The sequence below is a fragment of the Phyllostomus discolor genome, chromosome 2 (genome assembly GCF_004126475.2).
Source record: "Phyllostomus discolor isolate MPI-MPIP mPhyDis1 chromosome 2, mPhyDis1.pri.v3, whole genome shotgun sequence".
Classification (NCBI taxonomy): Eukaryota; Metazoa; Chordata; class Mammalia; order Chiroptera; family Phyllostomidae; genus Phyllostomus; species Phyllostomus discolor.
In genome coordinates this window covers 144,019,037-144,026,885 of record NC_040904.2, presented here as the reverse complement: position 1 = coordinate 144,026,885, position 7,849 = coordinate 144,019,037, and the positions used below count along the sequence as shown (strand labels likewise).

Here is a 7,849-nt window from a genome sequence, read left to right as displayed (position 1 = left end):
GTCTGGGATCACTGAGTTGTATCAAGAAGGAATAGTACCTTAGTGCAAGGAAGCGAATGACAGAGAAGGTTTGGGAAACATGCACACAGATGGGTCTGAAAGAGCTGGTGGGGAATTCAGGAGCTTGTTCACTTTAAGTAAGCTCCAATGGATTGAGAGCATATTTTTAAACCACAGAACTATGCCAGAAACTCCTTAACAAACATTGAGCACCTACTATATTCCAGGCACTGAGCTGGCAATGAGAATATGAAGATTAAAAAAATAAAATAAAAAAGCTATAGTCCTGGAGGGTGAGGCCACTGCCTAGATGTCATCTAATCCTCCAGCTCTTAGACTAAAATCATGTTTAAGTCCAAACAACAAAGAAGAAAGGTAAAAACAAAAGCCAAAAGATTACTGAAAAAAAAAAAAAAGCCTCTCATTTTCAGTCCAAAAGAATTACACCTCCCCCTCTGCCACCCTCAGCAGAAAAAGTGGTTATTTCTTCAACAAAAATGCCCTGTAGCAGAAGCCAGCTAAGATCATCCTGGAACTTCAAATTTCCCAGTATCCAAGATGCAGTAAAACTTTGGACAAGAAGAATACGGCCTATATACAACTGGTGCCAGAACTGCATAATCCAGGGTTTAGAAGTATTCAAAGACATCGTCTTTCCTTCCTGTTTCTGCCACCGAGAACTTCATAGTCTGAAATAACAGTTTTGTATTTTGGAAAGCGAATTGTGCAAGCTCCAGGAAGTGCTGAAGACCATCTCAGAAAATTCTTCCTGTCCAAGCTGTGGTCAAACCTGTCACATGAGTGATAAGCCTACAAATGTGCCTGCCTGTTTTCTAACCCTTCCTGGAGAATCCCAGGCTGTACTTCCTGCCACATGACCACAGCCAGCGGGCCATCTTCCTCCTCCTCCACCCTCGCCGCCTCCACCCCCTCCACCCACAGCACCTTTGCTGCTCAGAAAATCCAGTCCCACTAAAGCACTTCAGGCTGGACCATTAAAAATAAAATGGACCCATGAAGATAACAGTTAAAGATCTACAGACTGTAAAATGAAAGAAAACACAGAATTTTTATGAAAGGAAGGAGCTTGTTCTACCACCAAAGGCCAGAATCTGCCACCAAAAGCCAGTTATGGTCTCTGACCTGTGGTGTGTTACCCTGAAGCCCAACTCCAAAGTGTTGTCAAGTCAAGTTACAAATGTCTTAATTACTCCTGGTAACAGTCAGATAGATCTACAGAAACTACTTAGAAAAGTTGATGTAGAAAAGAGCCCAGGTGGGACCCCCCCTTACCGATAAAAAAAATATGGAAACAGAAACTGGACTGACCCCAATAAGGACGTGGGCTGTGAGGAAGAAGTTTCAGCTGGCTCACCCTAGAAGCCCAGCTCAAACTCTGCCACTTTCCACAAGCAGCTTTGATGAATGGAACTAATGCCAACTCTGCCTGGCTCCATGTGATCATCCATGAAATATGCTGATGAAATCACCTCACTTCTTTTTTAAAAATGTAGTATGTATAAATAATTATGCTAATATATAATTCCATTTAAAGAATTACAGCATGTATTGAGCCCATATATACTGGGGTATAAAGTGGGTTTTTGGGTACTTTCTAGTTTGCATGAACAGTAAGAGAACAGAATGAAAAATACAATCCCCAAAGTGATGTTTATCCTGGATTGCTCAATTTAGGGTAGAGAGGTTGTTCAAATTTAACTAGGTAATTCTCATGTGTACTCTGTGGGTGCAGTTATAACTTTAAGATAATAACCTCATTCCCATTCATCCTGGGTATTTTTAGGTAATTAAAAAGAAAAGTATTTCAGTCTGTAAAGCTCATGCATTCATTAAATACTACAAACTTGATCAATTAAAAAGAGCCTCTGTTGGGGACCACTCTGTGTGGTTTCCGAGATTGCAGCCCCAGGAGAGCAAGCCCTGAAAGGGGCTAGTAAGTCTCCCTGGAAGACCAGGTAAAAACACAGGTGGCAGACATGACTCAACATTAACACCGAGGGTTCCTGTGGGATTCAGGCCTGAAATGTACATTGTATCCTTTGAAGCTTGCTCTGCTTTGTGTGTAGAGCCCTGGTGATAAAAACCACATGTTTAAGTTCAAGGCACAAGGAGTAAACTCCTTATCTCATGAAAGATGTCTTAAAGACCCTCTGGCATCAGTATGACTAACAGACCCTGACCTTTGACAAATCTCTGTGTTCCGTCAATTGTTATCTATAGATAATACCTGTTTTTGTATGACTATAGCCTTTTTGACTTTGATTGATGAGCTGTGCAAGTATGCTGTATACACCTACACATACCATTCCCAATAAAAGCCATTTGGGAGAAGGGCTCAGGCATTCTCCACTAGAGGGAATTGCCACTCCCTTTCCCACCTGAACAACAAGATTGTGTCTGGGACAATTTATTTCTCATCCATGGCCGAAGGGAGGAGCATGCTGCTGGACAGAGTTCCTCCCACAAGTCTTTGGATTTGATTTCTGTTCCTTGTAAACAGTTAAGAGATAACACCATCCTCCATCTAAACCCAACTATTTTCCAAAAGGTTTGGAAGCAGAAGATCCAATGTGACCATAAAAACTAGGATGTATAATTTCTAGTATCTTGGATGGGTAGTTATATACCTGGCTCTCCGAAGTCTGAGATATCTGTTATTTTGACATCTGCTGTTCACATTCATACAGCTAAATACAAATTTCATGAAGGCTCAACATGAGACTTGTATTTTCTGCAGTAACCTGTGAAGGATCTTTGAGATCTGTAGGAGGTTCACTGTAAGACCTGATACCCTGTCTTCGATAGCCTGTTGATTCAATAACAGTAGTAATGCACACCTAACTGTGGTTTTGTTTTTTCCTGCCAGTCCAGATTGCCAGATCTAGAAAATGTAAACACAAAACATCCAATCAAGTTTGAAATTCAGAAAAACAAATAACTTTTAAATACAAATATGTCCTATTAAGAAATGAATAATTTTTTAGTATGATTGTGTACCAAATATTGCATGGGACATATGTACACTAAAACAAAACTCATTGTTTACCTGAAATTCAAATTTAACTGGGCATTCTATATTGTATTTGGTGACCCTCTCAGTCAGTCCCCTACAAAGTTGCCAAGCATTTCTGGGAGCCTCCAGTTTGTCAGATATATCTGCTTAGCAGAGGACACGTTATAGCTTCAACAAGGCTCCCCAGCACTAAGGTTCTAAGTAGCCTGGAGGAAAGGGAAATCGCATTGGTGTGAGTATGACTGAAGGTGCCAGATTCGCTTTCTGCTGTGACCTCCACCGCGGTTCCAGGAATAAGGACAGCAGTTCTTCATGGAGAGTAACCACTGGGCTTCACGTCTTCACTGCACTTTTTAGTTTGGGAGGGAGCATCTACATAAATGATATCCTTGAACTATCCCCTAGTTAGCTTAGGCTTCAAAGTTATTTCAGCAATTTCCCAGATAAATATTGCTTTGAGATGCCAAAGAATGTTATGAAAGTTACCAGACTGGAAAATAGACCTGCAGACACTTTTGTTTTTATGACAACCACATTTGTATTTACAGCACATTTATAGATAACAATTGAACACATAATAAAGTTAAGAAACATGTGCTTCCAGTAAAAGCTTTTTTTAACCTGCTTGTTATATCCATATTATGTGTGAATAAAAAAAATTACTGAGAATAAAGCAGTTGAATATTTGTATAAAATATTTTGTGAGGCATTCATAATATTTCTAACATTAATAAACCACTGTGCATTATAGAAATTTAATTTAAATGATTTGATCATTCTTGTGGAATAAAGGTTCACTAGAATTGTTATAGAAGTACTATAGATAAATATTTGTAAAGCTGCTATTACCATTGTACCAGTATTAAAATGTATTCTACCTTGCATCATTTACTAATTTTTATGACAGATTTTATATTGTACCCATTTGAGAATACTATAAATGCTATGGCTTCATTAAACTGTTGCTGATCATAAGAAAGAAAGCTATAGTCCTTGTACTTCCAGGTTTTTATTATTAAATGACTATGTAGGTAGAGACCTAAACTGGATCCTAATTATCTAAGCTCTCGTGTCCCAACCTTTGGAGTTTGAACTTTATTCTGAGGACTACTAGGATCTGTTGATGGATTTAAGGGCAGAGTGGCATGATTATATTTTCATTTTACAAAGAACAATTAGTCTGCTGGAATTTTAGAGGATGATTGTGAATGGGAGTTTGGTAGCGGAGGTTAAAGGCAAAGAAACCACGAAACTATTTATAAGGCTGTGGCAGTAAACCAAGCAAAGAGATGATGAGCTAAGAGAGCTGCACTGGAGATGGAAACACTAAGGACATGGAATGGACAAGACCCAGTGAATGGTGTGATAAAGGAAGTGCATAATTAGGGAAAATGAGGAGTCAAGGGTGAAAATTGGTTTTGCAGAGAAAAGACGAACGGTTCATCAAAAAGTTATTGGCTTTTATTTATTTCTTTGTTTTATTTATTTATTCTCTGTAGATTTATTATTTATTTGTTATTGTTGTTCAAGTACAGTTGTCTCCATTCCCCCCCCCCCCCCGCAATCCCTCCCTGTCTTCCACCCTCCATGGGATTCCCTTTGGCTTTGTCCACATGTCCTTTATACATGTTCCTTGATGACCCTTCCCCTAATTTCCCCATTATCCCTCTCCCCACTCCCTTGCGGATACTGTCAGTTTGTTCTTTATTTCAATGTCTCTGGTTATTGCATCTGGTTATATTTTGCTTGCTAAAACTGTCACTGTATGCAGATGACATGATAGTGTACATAGAAAACCCTACAGACTCCACCAAAAACCTACTTGACTTAATAAGTGAATTTGGCAAAACAGTGAGATACAAAGTCACTAATCAGAAATCAAGCCCTGGCTGGCGTAGCTCAGTGAATTGAGCCCGGGCTGGGAACCAAAGTGTCCCAGGTTCGATTCCCAGCCAGGGTACATTCCTGGGTTGCAGGCCATAACCCCCAGCAACCGCACATTGATGTTTCTCTCTCTCTCTCTCTCTCTCTCCCTTCCCTCCCTAAAGATAAATAAATACAATCTTAGAAAAAAAAAAAAAGAAATCAAAGGCATTTTTGTTCACCAACAATGAAATATCAGAAACAGAAATCAGGAAAAAAAATCCCATTTGCTACAGCAACCAGAAAAATATTATCTGTGGATTTTAAAATGTAAAAACAAACAAGCATTTTGAAGAAATTTTTATTATATTTATTTTTTCCTCAAAATTTGTTACTTTAAATTGTGTTTGTGATTAAAAATTAGCAAATAGTAAGAAGGGAACTTTTCTTTTTCTTCATTTTTTAATCCTTACCTGAGAATATGTTTATTGATTTTAGAGACAGAGGAAGGGAGGTAGATAGAGATACAGAGATGGAGAGAGGGAAAGAAAGAGAGAGAGAAACATCGGTGTGAGAAAGAAACATCTATTGTTTGCCTCCCGAACACACCCCCACAGGTGATCAAACCCACACCTAGAGTATGTGCCCTGACCAGAAATCAAACCCAAAGCCTTTTGGTGTGCAGATGACACTCCAGCCAGCTGAGTCACCTGGCCAGTACAGGAACTTTTCTAAATTACAAATCTTATCATTCTATTTAAGATTTTGAAGTAAATTAATTAATATGCTTAACAGAAAGACTGGTATCTTTATACTTGTACTTAGTGTGTACTCTAAGTAAATTTTTTGTGTGGTTGGCAAAGGTATGGTTCTCAAATTTAAAAGCACATTCTGATGTTGATGTGAAGTCATGAGTACTAGTGATGAGACCACTCACATTAATTCTATATGGACAGACTTTAAATTTTCTGTATTAGAAATGTTCTAACCACAACATTTTCTAATTATCATGTTCCAAAATGTTACCCTACAATTAGTCAAATAATTACATTCAGTTAATTCCTTTGTACATCAGCCATAAAACAGTTTTAATAGTCTCTAAAATAAAAAAATGACTTTTCTTTTAAAAAAAGAAAATGAAAGAAACAGGCCTTTCTATTTAATCCATAGGTATAGAAAACTGATTATTATTGTTGTGTTAAATGTGTCCCAGTGGATTTCTATACCAAATATGATAACTCAAAATAAACCTGTGGTTGCACCTATTTACATTTTTAGCAGCGTTCCTATAGTTTATTAATTATTTCAATTGGTATTTTATAAAGACAGGACTTTAAAATCTTTGCTCATTAAAAAGATTTTCTAAATAAATGTGTATTGACATAAATGTTCATTGTATAAATTAGTGTATAAGCAATATATTGGGGTGATGTACTGGTGAAGCATGTAAAGTTGGAAATAGAATTTCATTTAATTATAATTTAAAAAATCTGTAAGAAGTGGTGGATGCACTTACAGATATGCAAAATCATGTTAAAAGATGGACTCATTGCCTGAGAAAACCCTGGTTAGGGTCTAATAAATAATATTTTGAAAAGATAGGAATTAATAAGCATACAAAAAGATCACAATAAGGGCAAACCAGCCCCCAGTATTAGGTTGTCTCAGTCCATGGACAGTGGGGACCCAACAGGACCCAGTCTGTGGATGACTGTTGGGCAGCGCAAACTTTTCCTATGGGAGGGACATTGCAAGGCAGTCCCTCCACCGTGAGAAGCTAGAGAATTGTCTTGAAACTGCATTTGCAAATAAGCACCCTGTCTTCACCTCAGTTTCACTGTTATTTAAGTTATTTAGGGATGCTGAAGGAGATTGGGGGAGGCTACAGTGTTCTCAAACCATCCTTTACCAAGCCCTGTTGTAAAGCTGTGTGTCTTGGGGTATCTTGGAGACACTGGAATTTAGAGAAACCTGCCTTGATTTCCAATACCTATTTTATATCAGACATTGGCATGATGCTTTCATAAAATTATGCAATCTTTCTGAATTTTGGTTTGCTTATCTGCAAATGGGTATAATAGCATCTTGGTCTTGTTTCGGTTATTTGGACCAAGATTGAATATGTAAAAGTACCTAGTATATAGCAAGCAATGATTAAATGCTAGTTATTATTACAGTAGCCTAATGCATTACATACTGAACACATTTTGTCACCCTCCCCACCCCCCAAAAAAAATCCTCTACCACTGTTTTCATTTCCTATTGTTGCTGTAACAATTACTACCAACACACTGATGTAAAACAACATAAATCTATTGTAGTTATAGAGGTCAGAGTCAAAAATGGGTTGTACTGCACTGGACTAAAATCAAGGTGTCAACAGGGCGGTGATCCTTCTGAAGCTCTAAGGGAGGATTATTCCTTGTTTTATCCAGACTCTGGATCCCCAGCTAGCAAGTATATCATTTAAACCTCTTTAAATGCTTCTGTCATTATGTCTCCTCTGCTCTGACACTTCTGTCTCTTATGACCCTTGTGATTACATCAGGCCTACTGGATAAATTTAGATAACCTTATACTCTTCCCATTTCTAGATCCATAATTTAATTACACCTGCAAACTCTTTTTTGCCATGTAACATAATATGTTCACAGCTGCAATTGCCAGAGGTTCTTTGGAGAAACAGAACCAATGGAATATATATAATTTATTATGAGGAATTAGCTCACATGATCATGGAGGCTTATATGTGTCAAATCTGCAGTGTGGATCAGCAGGCTCAAGAACCAGGAGAGTGGGTGGTGGCAATAAAGTCTGAAGGCAATCTACTGGACAATTTTCTCTTGCTCATGGAAGCTAGTCTTTTTGTTCTATTCAAGCCTTCAGCTGATTGGACTTGGCCCACCCACATAGGAAGGGCATTCTGAGTTCCCTCATTTTGAATTGAGTTCA

At 38.0% G+C, this 7,849-nt stretch overlaps 1 pseudogene; it reads left to right on the top strand.

Moving 5' to 3' along the window:
• The first annotated feature begins 337 nt into the window (after positions 1 to 337).
• LOC114512665 lies at positions 338 to 1,884 on the top strand (annotated as a pseudogene).
• The last annotated feature ends 5,965 nt before the right edge of the window (positions 1,885 to 7,849 follow it).